The sequence below is a fragment of the Macaca fascicularis genome, chromosome 1, assembly GCF_037993035.2.
Source record: "Macaca fascicularis isolate 582-1 chromosome 1, T2T-MFA8v1.1".
Taxonomy (NCBI): Eukaryota; Metazoa; Chordata; class Mammalia; order Primates; family Cercopithecidae; genus Macaca; species Macaca fascicularis.
The window spans coordinates 124,471,993-124,491,454 of record NC_088375.1 but is presented as its reverse complement, the minus strand read 5'-3'; the positions used below and the strand labels follow the sequence as shown (position 1 = coordinate 124,491,454).

The window sequence follows — 19,462 nt, the reverse complement described above, 5'->3', positions numbered from 1 at the left end:
ATAAAGACAGGGTTTCACCATGCTGGCCAAGCTGGTCTTGAACTCCTGACCTCAAGTGATCTGCCCACCTTGGCCTCCCAAAGCACTGGGATTATAGGCGCGAGCCACTGTGCCGGCCTCTTAGACTCACTTTAGATGTGAGGAGACTGAGGTCCCAAGTGGGTAAGGAACGCTTAGTACATACGTAGTGTGACTCAGGCTTGAATCCAAGTGTGCTGGCTCCGAAATCCATGGTCTTTCCATCTTTATAGTCCATCTGTATGGTCTTGATGAAAAGGCCTAGAGTAGGCAGAATGTGAGTGCCTCGAGAATGACAGCAAGGCAGTCACGGTGGGACACTCCCGCACAGGACGAGAGAATTCCAAGGTGGTGGGACTCCAGGATGGGGGCTAGGGAGAGAGATAGGACTTCTAAGGACTGATGACAACCTCTGGGATGTCACTCGCAGGAGTGTGCCCATCAGACTGAGCTTGCACAGAATGCTCTTTCGGTGGTCTGATCCCAGCAAGGCCTGCCTGCCGGCTGCAAGTCTTCTCTGCCCTGAGCCTGTCTGCAGGATGGGACAGCATATGGGGCCATGGACCAGTGGCTTTCCCAGCCCAGGACCTTTGCTGTTCCTCAGGACTGAGCCGAACCACAGTTCTTCTCACTTGGGCCAAGTTAAATGCCAGGGCTGCTGATACAGTAAACAGGAAGGAGGGTGTTTGGATTTGGTCCCTGAGGCTGGGCCTGAGAGGTCAGGCTGCCCTCCATGAGGAACAGGAGATGGTAGGGACTCGGTTGCCGCCTCGCTCTTCTCCTGTCCCAGCTGTCTCTCTGGTTTTTATGCAACTTTCTGTGACTTTTTCAAGGGTGGAGATTTGGCTGGAGCAGGATTAGGTAAGAAAAGAGGGAATGGAGAGGGATGGGTGTTGGGACTGGAGGTAAGGATGGAAAGGATGGGGTTGGCCATGGAGGGAGGGACCTAAGCCGCTAGAGCAGCATCTACTGAGTTCTTACCACGTGCTAGTAATGGTGCTGAGCACTTCATGGACATCATTTCTCTGAATCCTCGGAGCCACTTAAGGGTTAGGCACTCTTATTACCCCATTGCATTGATAGGGAGGCTGAGCTTAGCAGAGACCTGGACCCAGATCTGTCTGACTCCCAAGCTAGTGATCCTATCCACTACATTGTGGAGGGGTGGGGGATAGGGCAGGGGTGGGGAGGGGTTGAAGAGAGACACTTAGAGAGCCCAGGGAACTCGGGCAGGGAAGGCTGGCCCAGAGTTGAGATCGTTGCAGTCCTGGGCTCCCCCTTCCTGTGGCTCCCTTGTTGCCACCCCCAACTGCACACGCTCCTGATTGGCAGGCCTCTTTTAGGAAGCCTCCTGCTATGCTCTTTCCCCGAGAAAAACCTCCTCTCTGGAAGGGGCCTGAGGTGAAAATGATTCAGAAAGCAGCTGAGGTGTTCTGGAAAGAACCCCAAAGACCAGGCTCTGAGGCCTCCCCGGGCCACTTACTAAATGGGAGAGGATTACTTGGGAAAAAGCCTAGAACAGTGCCCAGCATAGTAGGTGCTCATTTAAATTTTAATCTGTAAAAGCAGAGATCATATCCCTACCTCAGTCTGTGATCAGGTTGGGTGGATATTCTGCATGTGAAAGTTCTTAGGAAACTGTAAAGTTATTTAATTGTAAGCATATTAGTATGATCTCAGGAATGTGTGTATTTTATGAGAGAGCCAAGTGTCGAGCCAAGGGATGTGTTGACTGGCTGGGAAGTTCTTCTGGGCACAGAAAGTCCCCGCTGGTTCTCCAGAAACAACCTGAAATCCCACAACTTGTCTCCAGCTGCCTATTATGAGACTGGAAGCCAAGCTGAGCTGGTAAAAAACCCTCATGAGGAACCCCAAGGCTCGAGGCCATGGAGCTTCAGAGAATTTCTTAAGGAGAAGAAAGTTGTCTTCAGAGGTTGCAACTTAGCTTTAGGTGGCAAGGAGGCTGTTTCTTCAGAGAGGGGCTCGCTGTGATTGCACAGGGAGCATGGCCAGGCAGCAATGCCACAGCTCTGCAAACTGGCTCCATAGACTAGAAGACAGACAGAGGACAGGCACACAGATGGGAGTGCAATGCAAAGGGGCTGTGGGTTGCATACTGCAGCTGGAAGACACAACTTTTTGGATTTCCCTGAATTCCTGCCAGGCACTTTTCTCCCGGATGACCTTCCTGATGGCACTAAGAACTTAGCTGCTCTACAGCTAAAGGCACTCACCCTTCAAAGGAAGTTATTGCTTGCTCAGGTCACATAGCTCCGAAGAAGTGGATTAGGGATTTATATTCAGTTCTGTCAGATCCAGTACCCAATTTCTTTTATTTATTTTTCGAGACAGAGTCTTGCTCTGTCGGCCAGGCTGGAGTGCAGTGGTACAATCTTGGCTCACTGCAACCTCTGCCTCCTGTATTCAAGTGATTCTTGTGCCTTAGCCTCCCGAGTAGCTGGGATTACAGGCGACCACCACCACCTCCGGCTAATTTTTGTATTTTTAGTAGAGATGGGGTTTCGCCACATTAGCCAGGCTGATCTTGAACTCCTGACCTTGGGTGATCTGCATACCTCAGCCTCCCAAAGTGCTGGGATTACAGGGGTGAGCCACTGTGCCTGGCCCGGTACCCAATTTCTGACTGTTAAATGGTGTGACTTCCAAGTAGCATCATCTTTTTTAAAATTCAATTTTATTTTAATTTATGGCAAAAAAAAATAGCATAAAATTTACTCAACAAGTTTTAAGTATACAGGTTGTTAAATCTGTCTACTCTAGAACTCTCTAGAACTCTTTCATCTTGCAAAACTGAGACTCCATACCCCTTGAATAACAATTCCCCAATTCTTCCTCCCTTTAGCTTCTGGCAACCACCATTCTATCTTCTGTTTCTGTGAGTTTGACTACTTTCATTGCTATTATTATTATTTGGAGACAGGGTCTCACTCGTCACCCAGGCTGGAGTGCGGTGGTGTGATCATGGCTCACTACAGCCTCAACTTCCTGGGCTTAGGTGATCCTCCCACCTCAGCCTCCCTGGTAGCTAGGACTACAGATGTGCACCACCACACCTGGATAATTTTTTGTAATTTTTTTTTTTTTTTTTTTTTTGTAGAGATGGCATTTCACCATGTTGGCCAAGCTGGTCTCAAACTCCTGGGCTCAAGCATTCCACCCACTTTGGCCTCCCAAAGTGCTGGGATTACAGACATGAGCCACCGTGTCCAGACTGAGTTTAACTACTTTAGATGCTTCATCTAGGTGGAATCATACAGTGTTTGTCTTTTTGACACTGGTTTATTTCACTTAGCTTAATGTCCCCCATGTTGTAGCATATGACAGGATTTCTTTCTTTTTAAAGAAGAAATAATATTCCATCACATGTATTTACCACCTTCTCTATCCATTCCTCCTTCAATGCACATTTGTGTTGCTTCCCCCTCTTAGCTGTGGTAAGTAATGCTTTAGTGAACAAGGGTGAGCAGCATCATCTTTTAAAGCAAAGACATTTGCATGTGTGTACACATATGCATAAAGATATGGACACGCATTCAAGTGTGGTGTACACATATGCCTCCACTGAGGGTAGACCCAGGCATAACCTGCCTTGGGGTATATCTTAGAGCAAACTAACTCTGTAAAGCAATCACATTTTCATGAAATAATGTCAGGTTTTAAAAACTTTTATCGAATTAACAGAGCATTTAAATGCAATTGAAAACGCCTTTGCAAAATTATGACTGAGACAGTGAAAGAGATCTGACTTTACTGACTCCATCTTGCTTCTAACCTCCAAGCTGCCCTTGTAGGCTGGGTGTGGGCTGAACTAATTTTGGGAGAAACTCAGTTTATAGTTTATAGTTTAAACAAAGATGGTAACAACCCTTTCCCAAAGCAGGACTCCTTCTTGCCTGGGGACTAGATTGCCTTTGTAGAATTAATATTAGCTGCAAGATTAGAAATTATGGTTTAGGAGTCATGCAGCTGGAGACTTCAAGATTCTGATCTTCCCTAAACTGCTCCCAAGATCATTGCTTGAGACATTTTGTAGACCCTGCACTTGATGAATCAGCTGGAACCACCCAGATCAGTAAACTGGCTCGTCTGATCTTGTAGCCCTCACCCAGGAACTGACTCAGTGCAAGAAGACAGGTTCGACTCCCTGTGATCTTTCTTTCTCTTTCTTTCTTTCTTTCTTTCTTTCTTTCTTTCTTTCTTTCTTTCTTTCTTTCTTTCTTTCTTTCTTTCTTTCTTCTCTTTCCTTTCTTTCTCTTTCTTTCTTTCTTTCTTTCTTTCTTTCTTTCTTTCTTTCTTTCTTTCTTTCTTTCTTTCTTTCTTCTCTTTCCTTTCTTTCCTTTTCTCTTTCTTCCTTCCTTCCTCTTCTTTTTCTTTTCTTTCTCTTTCTTTCTTTCTCTTTCTTTCTTTCTTTTCTTTCCTTCCTTCCTTCTTCCTTCCTTCCTTTTTCTTTCTTTCTTTCCTTCCTTCCTTTTTCCTTCCTTCCTTTTTTCTTCCTTCCTTCCTCTTTCTTTCTTTCTTTCTTTCTTTCTTTCTTTCTTTCTTTCTTTCTTTCTTTCTTTCTTTCTTTCTTTCTTTCTTTCTTTCTTTCTTTCTTTCTTCCTTCCTTCCTTCCTTCCTTCCTTTCCCTTCCTTCCTTCCTTCCTTCCTTCCTTCCTTCCTTCCTTCCTTCCTTCCTTCCTTCCTTCCTTCCTTCCTTCCTTCCCTCCTCTTTCTTTCTTTCTTCTTTCCCTTTTTTTTTTTTTGGGACAGAGTCTCACACTGTTGCCCAGGCTGGAGTGCAGTGGTGTGATCTCGGCTGACTGCCACCTCCGTCTGCATGTCCAAGCAATTCTCCTGCCTCAGCCTCCTGAGTAGCTGGGATTACAGGTGCCTGCCACCATGCCTGGCTGTTTTTGTATTTTTAGTAAAGATGGGGTTTCACTATGTTGGCCAGACTGGTCTTGAACTCCTGACCTCACGATTCGCCCACCTCAGCCTCCCAAAGTGCTGGGATTATAGGTGTGAGCCACCGCGCCCAGACTATGATTTCATCTCTGACCAATCAGCACTCCTGGCTCACTGGCTTCCCCTAACCCACCAAATTATCCTTAAAAACTCTGCTCCCTGAATGCTCAGGGAGACTGATTTGAGTAATAATAAAACTCCCGTCTGCAGTACAGCTGGCTCTGCATGACTTACTCTTTCACTATTGCAATTCCCCTGTCTCAATGAATCAGCTCTGTCTAAGCAGCGGGCAAGGTGAACCCCTTGGGCAGTTACAAATTTGGGGGCTCGTCTGGGATTGCCCTTGTGGCTACCTGCCCATGATTCAGTGGCCTCCTCCTTTAGCGATGGATCCAGAAGCCAGCCCAAGGGGCGGCCTAGTTCTCTTGGACTGGGGGCTGACTCTGGTATTTCTCTATTGGCAGGGCACTGCCGACCCAATGTGCATGGATTTAATTGCAATGGAGAAATTGTCCTGGGGAATAGCCCTATCCCAGGGTGTCTGTCTGTAGCCCCATGGTGGGGTGTCTGGATTGGTAAGTATCCTAGGCATTGCCAACGGCTGCTTCCTTCTCCTGACTGGTTATGTAGCCCTGTGGTAGGGTGTCAGTAGCACCATAGTGGGGTGTCTGTTCAGTTCCTGGGGGGTCTCAGTTGGCTCTTTCTAACTAGTCACAGAACTCTGAAGGTCTAGTAGGAAGAGTCCTGGTTTGGGAGACTTGTCTTCAATCAGGAAGATTTCGAGGAGGTTTCTCAGAAGGAGACTAGGAGGATAGTTTGGGAGGGATACTCTTGGAGTTCTTGGTTAGGGATCTGATTTAGAAGGCCTTCTGTCTTTGTGTGTGTTTGTATATTAGGAAGGGATCTCAGAGGGATTGCTGATGGAAGTCCAGCAGGCCTAACTCAGAGAACTCTCCTTATTTGTCTGGTCACATTCGATGAGCTTTAAGAAGGCTCAACAGGCCTGTCTCAGCGAGTGAATATCTGCTCTTCCTCTTGCTCAGAGACCCCATTGTGAATTACCATTCAGAGCTCGTCCATCCCCACCTGGAGTGGATCAAAGACAATAGGGGCCAACAGGAAAAAGTTTGAGCTTTGCCAGGCTGATATTGGCTGCTGAACAAGGTGACTAATGTCTGTTTTGTTATGTGTATTTTGCTGTCATGGAAAATGTTAATTCGGTTCCCCATGCAGTCCATTGGGCAGCATATTGCAAATTAAGAATCTCGTCTTACAGGGTGATTTTCTCTTGTAAGGTGGCTTGAACCCCAAAGTTATAGCACAAGCAAGCAGGATCATCAGAAGCCACTCCATTCTTCTGGAAGCTGCAGGGAAATGGAATCCAGAAACCAGGTATGCCAGCAAAAAGGGTAAAAAATGCTTACCGGCCAAGTTTCTGATTATCTTGCTTCCTCTGTCTGAATAAACAGTAAACTATTTGTCTCCTCTGCAAGGGTTTGATTAACAGAAAAAAGGATTTGTGAGACTAGTCTTAGGCTGTTCAAATCTGGTGTACTTTGTGCTAAGAATCTGTCTTTCTGTGTTTTGTAATGGAGAGAGGGGTATCACAAGATAGAACATGGGTGTAGGACCCCTAGGCCTGCTTTTCAAATCCGTTTGGCAGGCTGGTCAGTTACAAACTTTGCTACGGGTCCCTGAAACCAATACAGGATGAAATTTCTCTGTTTTGTTTTGTACTTAAGAGTTTAACCTTATGACCATGGGGGATACTTTCTTTTGGTTTCCACCACCCAGAGGATAGGAATTTTGGGGTTCATGTCATAATCCTAAATTTTTTTTTTTTTTTTTTTGAGATGGAGTCTTGCTCCCGTCACGCAGGCTGGAGTGCAGTGGTGCGATCTCGGCTCACAGCAACCTCTGCCTCTTTTCGTGTTTTTTTGTAGAAACAGGGTTTCACCATGTTGGCCAGGCTGGTCTCGAACTCCTGACCTCAAGTGATCCACCCGCCTTGGCCTCCCAAAGTGCTAGAATTACAGACAGGCGTGAGCCACTGTGCCCAGCCTAAAAATTTTTCTTGAGCAATTGAAAGCCTTGCAAGCTTGAAATTGGCTTCTCTAGGCTCCTTCTGGGAAAAGCAATAGAAACTGCTCAATGCGCGCAGCGCAGTAGCTAAGGCTTTATCTTTCAACAGTGGTGGCCTGGGTTCAGTTGTTGGCTGCTGAAATGATTCTTTTCTGGTTTGTTATTTTTGTAACTTTGCCATTTATTGAGGTTTTTTCCCCTGGTAGATAGCTTCTGATTTCCTCTCTTGAATTTTCGTTTCTTTGAACTACTTTGTGGAGATTCTAAATCTTATAAAAAAAGAAACTGCTTACCATGTCTTTGAAGCACCTAGGAGCTTACATTTGGTAAAATTCAGAAGCTAGAAGTATTGGCCACTTGGCATGGCTAAAGTCAGGTAATAAGAGATTTGAAAGGATTTCTTTTTTAAAGAGCACTATGGTTAAAAGTTAGGTTAATTAAAAGTGGATAAACAAGCTATAGATGTATTTAAAAGGCCATTGTTATTCTCTTCTTGGAACTTGTTTTTCTGGAAAAAGGTTTTTCCTTCTCAGTCGACTGAATTATTTTTCTCCGTTTTTTTGGTCTTGCCACTCTTAATGCACACATGAGAAGCCCTAAGATAATTTCTGGTAGCCTGGGACTCCTTGGGAAAAACAGAGGAGGCACTGCAGACCCCGCTTTGGGGAAAAAAACTCTGTCTTCATCATGAAACCCCAGGAATTAAAAGCGGATAGATCCCTCTCAAAGTCAAAGGTTCGTTCTGTTTTGCATTGTGTTACCTGACGGTTTTGAGTTTTGGGGGTATCAGAAATTACTTCGCATTATGAGAGAGCTTTGGTGTGTAATTACGAGGTAGGAAATATACTGTAAAGGATGACTAATAGTAGTTATGGAGGGATACTTGACTTTTTGCACACTTGCATCAGAGACGCATGCTCTTGGCCACCTGGTAGATAAGGAAACATCCCCACCCCCTGCCCGGGAGATGAGACTCTCACGAGGGATGGGCCGATTACAACATGGGCTGATTGGCTTTGGGTTGTCTTGCAATGAAATGCAGGGTAGAAGCACTGCACTGTCCTCTCCTGTAGTATTTTCCTCCTTTTGGGATCCAGGATCAGTATAAAATGGCACCCTTAATTTTGGGGATCTGTCTTTGACTTCAGCTGATTATTTGCTGCTGCTTATGTGGCATTAGAAATGCATGCTTTCCTGGCCCTGTTCCTCCAAGGGCTGCACCCGGAAGCCAGTAATTCAATTAAGAAACTGGCAAATGAAAAGTCTTACAAGTCCTGAATCTTCTCTCTGTTTGTGTATTTATATGTGTTGTATGTTTAGATATAAAAGAGTTCTGATTAATTGGCTTGGAAAAATAAGCACTTAAATCAAATATTTTGTCAGAAAAATAGAAACTTTAATGCCTTTTTGTTCTCGTGATTTCAGTAATCTTTTGGAAATAAAGACAGTTTTTAAAGACTATTGGTAAAATAAAATTTCTTGAAAATGTAGACATTTGGTCTAAATTAAGGTCAGATATCAGATTTGCTAAAGATTTTAAGGTCATACTGTTTCTTTGGCTTTTGAAAACTGTTCAATATACCTACTTTGGAGCATTAGAGTATAGATAAGGCCTGGGATATATGGAGAGCCATGCCCGCTAGCTATGCTAAAAGGAGTCAGATCCTATCTTTGTTTCTGTCTGATGTCCTAGGTTCCACCCCTAGCACATAATTAAAATCGCTTACTTATCAGGTTTTTCACTAAATATAAAAGTTGCTAAGAGTTAATATTGCAACATGTAGTTGAGACCACTGGAGAAACAGTTTTACATACAAGGTGTGTAGGGAATGTATTTTTGGTAAAAGATTATAAGAAGGCATGGGAATATGGCTTTTGTGAAAGGGAATGTAATTTTGTCTACTTCAGAGGGTTTTAAAGATTGTCTTAACCTAAAAGAGTAATGGAACAAAACTGAAGGTTTAAGCAAAGTGAAAAGGGTTTGTAAAGGGTTGATCTTGTAAAAATTCTGTGGGTATAAACAAGTTGGCTAAGATTAAAAAGAAATTATTGGCCTGGCGCGGTGGCTCAAGCCTGTAATCCCAGCACTTTGGGAGGCCGAGACGGGCGGATCACGAGGTCGGGAGATCGAGACCATCCTGGCTAACACGGTGAAACCCCGTCTCTACTAAAAAAATACAAAAAACTAGCCGGGCGCCTGTAGTCCCAGCTACTCGGGAGGCTGAGACAGGAGAATGGCGTGAACCCGGGAGGCGGAGCTTGCAGTGAGCTGAGATCCGGCCACTGCACTCCAGCCTGGGAGGCAGAGCGAGACTCTGTCTCAAAAAAAAAAAAAAAAAAAAAAGAAATTATTTAGCTTTTTTCCATAGTTTAAAACATTAAAATCATACTGATGTGGGACCAGAATCTGGGCCCATGTGTCTGAATAACAGGGCTTTCTTAGAATATTATCTGCTGTTTGATGGAAAATTGTAAAGGGTTCTAAAAAGTTTATGAAAATCTTACCTTATGGTGAAACTAATTAAAACTGGATAGAGATATAAAATTTTATCTGAAAAACTAGCTTTAACATTAAAGATGCACTAATGCAAACATGAAATTTGGTTTTCTCTTTTGAAGATGATTTTTATGTAATGTTAAAAGATAATGAAAGGGTTTTGTTTTCTCCTTGGGTAAATGGCAGGGAAAAAAAGAAAAGAGATAAGAGACAGATTCAGTTGGCCTCGTGCTATCTTCATTGGGTCTTGTTTGGAAAGCTAAGTCTTCTGTATCAGAGTAAAGCTTTTTCTTTCTTAAAAATTGTTTTGAAGTTATTATTTTGGCCAAATGAATGACTTATGGTGACCTGAGATTCTATTTTGTGATATCCTGTGTTTTACACCTTTGATATTTGACAAACTTTTCAATATCAAATTATAAATTATGTCTCTTTCTAACCTAATATTTTAGATATTAGGTCCTTTAAAGACCAAAAATGACATTTGGCTTATTTGGTACAAAAATCACACAGGAAGCATTGTCAAATATGAAATGGTATTTGGCTTTCTTTGGTCTATATTTGTGTAAATGTGTTACTGGTATATGTTCTGAAATAATGTAAAACTCCTATAACTCTACTATGACTTAGTCTGTGTTATCTGTAATAATTATAATTATTATGTTAAAAGACTGTGTGTGGGGCCTATTGTGGGGGAGGGGGAGGGATAGCATTAGGAGATATACCTAATGTAAATGACGAGTTAATGGGTGCAGCACATCAACCTGGCACATGTATACGTATGTAACAAACCTGCACGTTGTGCACATGTACCCTAGAACTTAAACTATTAAAAAAAAAAAGAAAGACTGTGTGCTACAGAGGTAAATTTCCTTGTCAATTGTGTCTTTAACTGCCCTAAAATGTTTTTGTCATCCACAGATAATTGTTGTCTCATTTTGGTCCTCTTTAAAAGATGGTTTTATAATCGGTTTTAAAATGTAACAGGTGCTCTTAAATGTAGGATTCTGATAAATAACTCTGGAGATTGTAATATTAGAATAGAGGGAAAACTTTCAAATAGAAGAGTGAATGGTGTTTGGTTCACTTTGGACTGTATTTGTATTAATGTGTTATTAGTATGTGTTCCAAAATTATGGGAAACTTCTACAATGTTGATATAATTTAGTGTACATTAATAATTATATTGTTATGTAAAATTGTACACCACAAAAGTAACCAAAATTCCTCATCAGTTGTAGCTTTAATAGTGGCTACAGACTCTTGTCATCCACAGACATTTTGTCTTGCTTTGGTCCTTTTCAAAAGTCAATTTATAATCAAATATAGGACTCTAAGTGCAGGTCTCAGATAACTTTAAAAATTGTGCTGTTGGAATAGAGGGAAAAAACCAAACTTCTAGGACTGTCATGGAGCACTAATGTGTTAAACATTGCTAAACCTTTTGTTTCCAGAGTCAAGAGAACTTATTTCTTTAGAGGTATTTGCAGCTTTTAACAAGTGAATAAGATATACTCCTGTAAACAAAATTTGGAGCACATTTGTTCCTCTCTACCTGATTTCTCCAGAATTTGGAAACTATTTATTAATATTCTCAATTTATGGCAGTATAGTTAATTGCATAAGTGCAATAAGAAGCTGTTTTCTTCTGTAACAGAACACAGATGGAGAAATTGGTTAATTTACCAAGGTTTTGACTGGAATGGCATGCTTCCTTTAAAGAATCAAAGCTGACTTATAGAGCCAATTAAAGCCTGGTGGGGAATCTGGCCTCATACCTTGTCGGCACAGAGTCCCTGTACAAGGTTCCTGACCTGTGGTAAGTAAGGAATTTCACTTTCTAACAGGCCCAGGAACCCCAAGTTATCTTGGGAACTCAAGAGGAGAGGAATTTGCCCAACTCATAGGTATCTGAGGGTACAAACCCATGGCTGGGCTTGGTTTTTAAAAAGTCTTATCTGAGATTCTTCATGGAACAGAGTTCTATCAAAGCCAATTTAAAAAGCCTGTGTGAAAAATAATTACTTTTGCTGTACTTTATGCAAATAATTAGGCCAAGTACAGTAAGACTAAAGTTTATTTTGTAAACAAATCAGTTCTATCGTGATTTGTTTTTAATGAAAATGAGGACTGGAAAGAGAGAAAATTATGCTTCAAAAGAAAAACTATAGTACACTGTTGTTAGCTGTTCTTGAGGTTTTTTTCTGCAGTTTAGACTAAATTCCAAATTCTTTGTGGACTAGAAGTCCTCAAACTAATGCTTTCAAATCTTTTTTTTTAAAGTGGGAATTGTACTCCTCATCCGAGGACTCATTATTTACCTTATAATAGCCTGTTTCACTTCAGTACTGTGGTAAAACTATAGTTGAGAGTACTAATGTTTTTGCCATGAAAGCCCATCCAGGCCTGCCTGAGTCACTTAGACAGTGGCAAAGCAGTTCAACTCTTCTCACCATGGGGTTCACTCCCATTCCCACCACATTCCCTGTTGGCAGGAAGAAGCCAGAGCGATCGACCACCTTTTCCCATCTTCATAGCCTACATCATAAGATGAAGGCATTACAAAACCCAAAGGGAAGGATTGAAACCGCCTTGAAAAATTATGACTGAGGCAGTGAAAGATCTAATTATACTGACTCCATCTTGTTTCTTACCTCTAACCTGTCCTTGTAGGCTGGGCGTAGGCTGCACTAACTTTGGAGTTTACAGTTTAAACAAAGATGGTAACAGCCCTTTCCTAAAGCAGACCTCTTTCTTGCATGGGGACTAGATTGCCTTTGTAGGACTAACATTAGCTGCAAGATTAGAAATTATGGTTTAGGAGTCTTGCAGCTGGAGGCTACAAGATTCTGAGCCTCCCTGAACGACTTCTAAGATCAGTGCTTGAGATATTTTACAGACACTGCACTTAATGGATCAGCCGGCATCGCTCAGATCAATAAACTGGTTCATCTGATCTTGTGACCTTCACCCAGGAACTGACTCAGTGCAAGAAGACAGGTCTGACTCCCTGTGATTTCATCTCTGACCAATCAGCACTCCTGGCTCGCTGGCTTACCCCGACTCGCCAAGTTATCTTTAAAAACTCTGCTCCCCAAATGCTCAGGGAGACTGATTTGAATAATAATAAAACTCTGGTCTCCCACACAGCTGGCTCTGCGTGAATTACTCTTTCTCTATTGTAATTCTCCTGTCTTGATGAATCGGCTCTGTCTAGGCAGCAGGCAAACCAACCTTGGGTGGTTACACAATGAAAATATTAAGAAAAATTTTAAAATGTTTTACTGAGTTCAAAACAGGGAGACTATTTTATTGACTAAAATGGTTTGGGACTTAAGTCCTTTTTAAATTAGCTTCATATTTTGGAGCTGCCAGTCAGATTCTCCCAGGGCTGAGATAGTGGCACTTTGCCATAGACTAGTTTCTGCCATAGGCATGTTTAGAAGGACAATGTCCCTCTTCAAGGATGACCTGTTCTACTTTGGGTGAGGATGAATGGCAGGAAATCTTCAGGCTAGGGGTTTACAAACGGTAAGCAATACGAATTCATTTTATGTCGCAGTCCTGAATACATAAACATATGTATCTAGGTGAAGCAAAAATTCCATAGAAACAACACTTAACCTCACTCCAAGTGATGCACTCATATTTTCCAGGCCAGTGCTACTTGAAGTGTGATCCCTGAACTGCTTATCACCAGATCACCAGCCAGGGAGGAGATGAGTGCAGATATTCAGAGAAATTAAAGTGTTTTGCACATGAAAAGGTGTCGACATCATTAGTCATTAGGGAAATGCAAACCAACACTACAATGGAGTACCACGTCACACCCATTAGGGTGGCTATGATAAAAAAGATAGATACTCCTAAGTGTTGGTGAGAATGTGGAGAAATTGGAAGCCTCATGCACTGCTGGTGGGAATGTGAAGTGGTGCAGCTGCTGTGGAAAACAGTCTGGCAGTTCTTCAACAAGATAAACACAGAGTTTCCATATGACCCAGCAATTCCATTCCTGGGTGTACACCCAACAGCTTGTACATGAATGCTCATAGCAGCCTTATTTATAATAGCCCCAAAGTGGAAACAACCCAAATGTCCATCAACTGATGGATGGATAAACAAAATGTGGTATATCCACAAAATAAAGCATTATTTGGCAATAAAAAGAAATGAAATGCTGACACATACTGATGAACCTTGAAACATTATGCTAAAGAAAGAAGCCGGTCACCAAAGACCACATGGTGTATAATTCCATTTATCCGAAATGTCCAGACTAGACGCATTTATGGAGATAGAAAGTAGTTTAGTGGTTGCCTAGGGCTGGGGTAATGGGAGTCTGAGGGAAATGGGTATTACCTGCTAATGGGTAGAAGGTTTCTTTTAGGAGCGATGGAAATGTTCTAAGATAGATTGTGGTGCTCTGTGAATATACTAAGCACCATTGAATTGTACACTTTAAATGGGTGAATTATATCTCAATAAAGCTGTTAAAAACAGAGTAGTTTAGACACTTATAGTAGGTTGACATTAGTATGGTAGCATGATCCTTTTCCTAGTAATTCATTTTTATTGTTTTATTGCATTTTGCAAAAGTATCCATTCATGACAGATTGGAATTGAAAAAAAAAAAAAAAAAAAAAGCAGATCCCTTCGCCACCAGCCTGGCCAACATGGCGAAATCCTGTCTCTACTAAAAATACAAAAATTAGCCAGGCTTGGTGGCACGCACCTGTAATCCTAGCTACTTGGGAGGCTGAGGTGGGAGAATCTCTTGAACACAGGACACAGAGGTTGCAGTAGAAGAGATTGTGCCATTACACTCCAGCCTGGACAACAGAGTGAGACTCTGTCTCAAAAAAAAAAAAAAAAAGGGTAAATCCTCTATAATCGATCCTTTGAAAGGCATTGTTCTAGTCAATTTTGCTACTTTAAAAAAATTCTAGTTTTCAGCCACTAAATTGATTTCATTATCCAATGGGTTGTGACTTGTAGTTTGAAAAGTACTGCCCTGGGGACACAGCACCCCAGCAGGGAAGGTTCGGTGACCTCAGCAACTGTCAGAGGTGAGTGGTGCCTTCAGGATAAACTAACACCTTGATCTGACTCTGTCCGGTCTCCTGCTCCTCCATTGTGTGTTCCCACATAGGCCTTCCACTCCCATCCTACCCAACCACATACTTTCCCCAACATGGCAAACCAGTTGGGATTCCAGTGTCTTTACAAATGATTCCTTTGCCAGGAATAATAAAACTTCAGTGCCATCCACCTAGAAAACACCTTGTTATTCTCCATGTTGCAACTCAGACATATTATCTCTGTACCTGGACCCCCTTCCTCTTTGCTCCTCTTACCCCAAGTCCATAAAAAAGCAACCATTACACAGCATGACAATCACACCCTTGCTGGTCCATCTGCTCCAGGAGATGGTGAGTTTTGGGAAGGTAGGTAAGATCTTTTGTTCATTTGTGCATCCTGGCGTTCACCAAGGGGTGAGATGCATGTGCTCAGAGCATAAATGTGGCATAGTTCACCCCTGTTTTTATGACAACTGGAATCCTTCCTGTCTGCCACACTAGACAGACAGCCAGGCAAAGAGCCCTTCACGTAGAATCCTGCCCATCCCACATCCTTGGCTGGGAGGTTCCCCTTCCCTTGTGTTTCTGGGCCATTTTACCCAGCTGGTGGGTTGACATGGTGACTCCTGTTTCCTGGCTGCTTATGTGTCTCTCATTCCTTGCATCCTCCACCTTGGTACCGACGGACTTCTCTTTCTGTCTCCTACTGATCATCTGGGGCCATAGGATATAATTTCCTGGCTTCTTTGATATGGGAGATCCTTATTTTTTACTGTGCTTTACAGGTGGCAATTAGTTTCTGATTATGTTGCTCAAAAGAGGATCTCCCTTTTTACCCCGTTCCTATTTGGCCTACTTTTTTAGTGTCTAGCTAGATCCAGGCTACAATCCATTTATGACACATACTATTGTGTTAATCTTGTTGCTCTCTCTCTCTTTCTCTCAAGTCCTTGACCATTTAGCAGTATTAAAACATAAAAGGTCAACTTGCCTCTGACTTGAGGGGATCAGCATAAAGAAATCAAGGGAGACAAACAGACTAAAACACATCGTTGAGATGACTTAGAAAGGCAGAGAAAAGTAGATGGAACTAAGCCCCATCTAGCCAAGTTTCCCACAAATTAGAGGTAAATTATATCTCATTACTATTAGCTACTTTCAAGCTGAATTGGGACTGAATTTGTGTTTCTGCCTTGGTAACAATGCAGTGCAGTACAGCACTTAGGATCAAGGGCTCTGGGAGTGGAATGTGTGGGTTCTTGCACTGGCTCTACTATTTACCAGCTGTGTGATCTTGGGCAAGTTACTTAACTTCTCTGTGCTCCTATTTTCTTTCTGTAAAATGGGAATTGTATTTGTACACAACCCATAAGTCTGTTATGAGGATTAAACAAGTTAACATAAAAAGGATATATAACACTGTGCTGACCTAAAGTAAGCGCTCAATAAATTTTAGCTACGATTAACTCTTTCTGAGGACCTACTCTTCACATATTCATTAAAGCTATAGATCCAAGGATCAATGAAGCAGGAATTGATTTCTCATACCAAGCCTGTACCAGACCTTGCCTTTCAGTAGACACTTAATACCTCATTTAATTTTTATAGTAACTGAATGAGATACATTCTGTTACCCCTATCTTATAGTAGAATTAAGCTCAGAAATGTTAGGTAAAAAGAGAAAAAGAAATCAAAGGATACTACTGTTCAAAGTAGGGCAAAACGACTGATGATTTAAGGTTTTGTCGACAATTTCTCAGTGAAGATCAAAGCGCTAATCAGTAGGAGGTGATGCTTGATTGCCCATCTAAGGATGGGAAAAAGTTGGCTGGATCTGGTTCCTGAAACACACTCCCAGGTATCTCAGGAGAGCAAAAATCACCCAGTGATCATTGAACAGGCCCCAGAGACAAAAACTCCTTATCTGAGGGATTTAGAAGGGAGCAAAGACCACTTGGTGATCATCAAACAGGCCATCTGGAGGCAAAACTCCTCATCTGGGGAAATTAGAAGTAATTAGACTTTCGTATTATATAAAGCAGACATCTGGTTCCAGATTTCTACCCCCCCCCCAAAAAAATTTATACATAACTATTATTTATTTATTTATTTATTTATTTATTTATTTATTTATTTTATTGAGATGGAGTCTCGCTCTGTGGCCCAGGCTGGAGTGCAATGGCGTGATCTTGGCGTACTGCAATCCCTGCCTCCCAGGTCCCAGTTCAAGCAATTCTCCTGCCTCAGCCTCCTGAGTAGCTGGGACTGTAGGCACACGCCACCACACCCAGCTAATTTTTGTATTTTTAGTATAGATGAGGTTTTGCCATGTTGGCCAGGCTGGTCTTGAACTCCTGACCTTGTGGTTCACCTGCCTTGGCCTCCCAAAGTGCTGGGATTTACAGGTGTGAGCCACCAAGCCTGACCCATAACTAGTCTTTTTATAAATCTCTGGAATGCCATGCCAAAACTCATTGTGCAACCTAAGGAACCAAAATGTCTATACATGTAAGCATGTATCATGACTTACGTGGCTAGTATGGTTCAAATTACCCTCAAGCTCCCATCTTAAGGTCCATAAGTACCCCTGAGGAAAAATCTACTGTGGCAAGCTCAGTCCTCTCCCTGAGGTGGCCTGCTGCAGCCTCCTGCAGTGTTCTTTCTAATAAACTTTCCTTTTGCAAACATATCCTGTTGTCGGTAAGTTCTTTCTACCAACCCGTGAGTCTACCACTTCACGATGCCAGGGTTTTGACATCCCCTCCCCTACCCTGCCAGTATCCTCTCAATGTAGCCTTTAGGCCTCTAAAGGATTCTGGTGAGAAGGAAATTGTAATGTCCCCAGTTCATGGCTGGGAACCTGAGCCAAGTCAGGTGGCCAGTGAGTGACAGAGCAGTGCCAGGAACTCAGGTCCTTTGATGACGGTGATCATTGGCCACAGGCAGCCTCACCCAGCTTGCTGCTGCAAAGGCACTGACAATTCAGACCCCTGCGCAAGCCTTGCTGATTTGTTGAGGAAGAAAACTCCCATGCTCCAGTGACATGCTCAGCCAAGAAAGCTCCGCACTTGGACTCCCACACACGTGCCCACCTTGCCAGAGCAGCTGGGTCAGGAGGCAACAGTCAAATTACCTCTTCTCAGTCCCTTCCCTTCTGGTAAGTTTCTCCCTTGGTGGTTCTTGGTGGCCTTTCCCACTACTGGTCCTCAGCAGGGACCACATCAGCTCATCAGAGAGGTTCCCATAGTCTTGAGTTGGAAAGAGGGAGGGATTGGATATTGATCCCTCTCTTCCTAGTTGATGGAATTTTGTTGAATCTGATTTCAATTCCAAGAATTTCTCATCAGTCATATAAAATCTGAACCTGCTGTGGAAATTCAAATAACTTTTCCTTATTGCCTATAAATCACTTTGAATCATGTATAGAAATTGCTAGACTGGGTGTGGCAGCTCACACCTGTAATCCCAACACTTTCGGAGGCCAAAGTAGGAGGATTGCTTGAGACCAGGAGTTTGAGACCAACCTGGGCAACACAGGAAGATCCAGTCTCTACAAAAAGTAAAAAATTAGCTGGGCATGGTGGCAGGTACCTGAGGTCCCAGCTACTTGGGAGGTTGAGGCTGAAGGATCATTTGAACCCAGGAAGTTGAGACTGCAGTGAGTCATGATGGTGCCACTGCACTCCAACCTGGGTAAGAGAGCAAGACTCTGTCTCCAAAATAATAAAAATAATAATGATAATAATAATAATAATAACTAAAAAAAGAAAAATAAAAAGAAATTTCTCAGTTGGATGAGTTTTAAATGGAAATCTAAATTTCCTTAGCTTAAGTCTGGGTTTCAGCTGCTGACAGCTTCATTTTTTTGTTACCTCTACCCCTTCACCATCTATTAGACCATAGCTAATTTTTTTTTTTTTTTTTTTTTTTTTTGAGACAGAGTCTCACTCTGTCACCCATGCTGGAATGCAGTGGCATGATCTTGGCTCACTGCAATCTCCTCTTCCCTGGGTTCAAGTGATTCTCATGCCTCAGCCTCTCTAGTAGCTGGGATTACAGGTGTGCACCACCACACCCAGCTAATTTTTTGTATTTTTAGTAGAGATAGGGTTTTGCCATGTTGGCCAGGCTGGTCTTGAACTTCTGCCTGCCTCGGCCTCCCAAAGTGCTGGGATTACAGGTGTGGCCCCCACGCCTGGCAGACCATAAGTAAATTAATCAAGGTTTGCTTGATGGAGAAAGTATGAATGGATGGGTGGAGGAACAGGTGATGGACAGACTAATGGCAAGACGGACAAACAGATATGTGAATCTGTGAGCAGACGGATGAGACCATGGTAATGACAGCATTGCATTGTGATAGTTGTTAGCTACTTACTCATGATGATTTTGTTGAACTAAATATTTACTGGACCAGAAATCCCAATTATTGACTGACTTGGAAAGTAGAAATGTAACTAAGATCTTTGTGTATGCTTTGGCTAATTGCTTTCCCTCACTGCCATTTAGTTGGCTTTGTTTTCAGTGGTGACATGAATTTCAGATGGATATCATCACTTTGAAGGATCCTGGTCAAACCTTCAGCTACAAGTACCGACCAGACTTAAGCCATGCCAAGGATTTGACTCCTTTCCAGCTCCCAGCATGCCTCAGTACCTGCTAAGAGGTGCTGCTGTACTTCTGCTCCCAACACAGAACTCCCAGACCAAAGACAATTTCTGTCTCTCCAGATCACCCTTTCTCTCATGACACAGGTCCTTTTAAAAGAGACCTTTGAAGAGTGGACAAACTAGAGGAATTGTCCTCAGGTAGGGCTGCAGGT

General features: G+C 42.6%; 1 long non-coding RNA gene across 1 annotated transcript; it reads left to right on the top strand.

Moving 5' to 3' along the window:
* Positions 1-5,258: 5,258 nt before the first annotated feature.
* Positions 5,259-12,667, top strand: LOC135971868 (uncharacterized). Its single transcript, XR_010588200.1, has 4 exons — positions 5,259-5,558; positions 6,027-6,147; positions 6,279-6,375; positions 11,220-12,667. It is a non-coding gene; the product is annotated as an uncharacterized lncRNA (long non-coding RNA).
* The last annotated feature ends 6,795 nt before the right edge of the window (positions 12,668-19,462 follow it).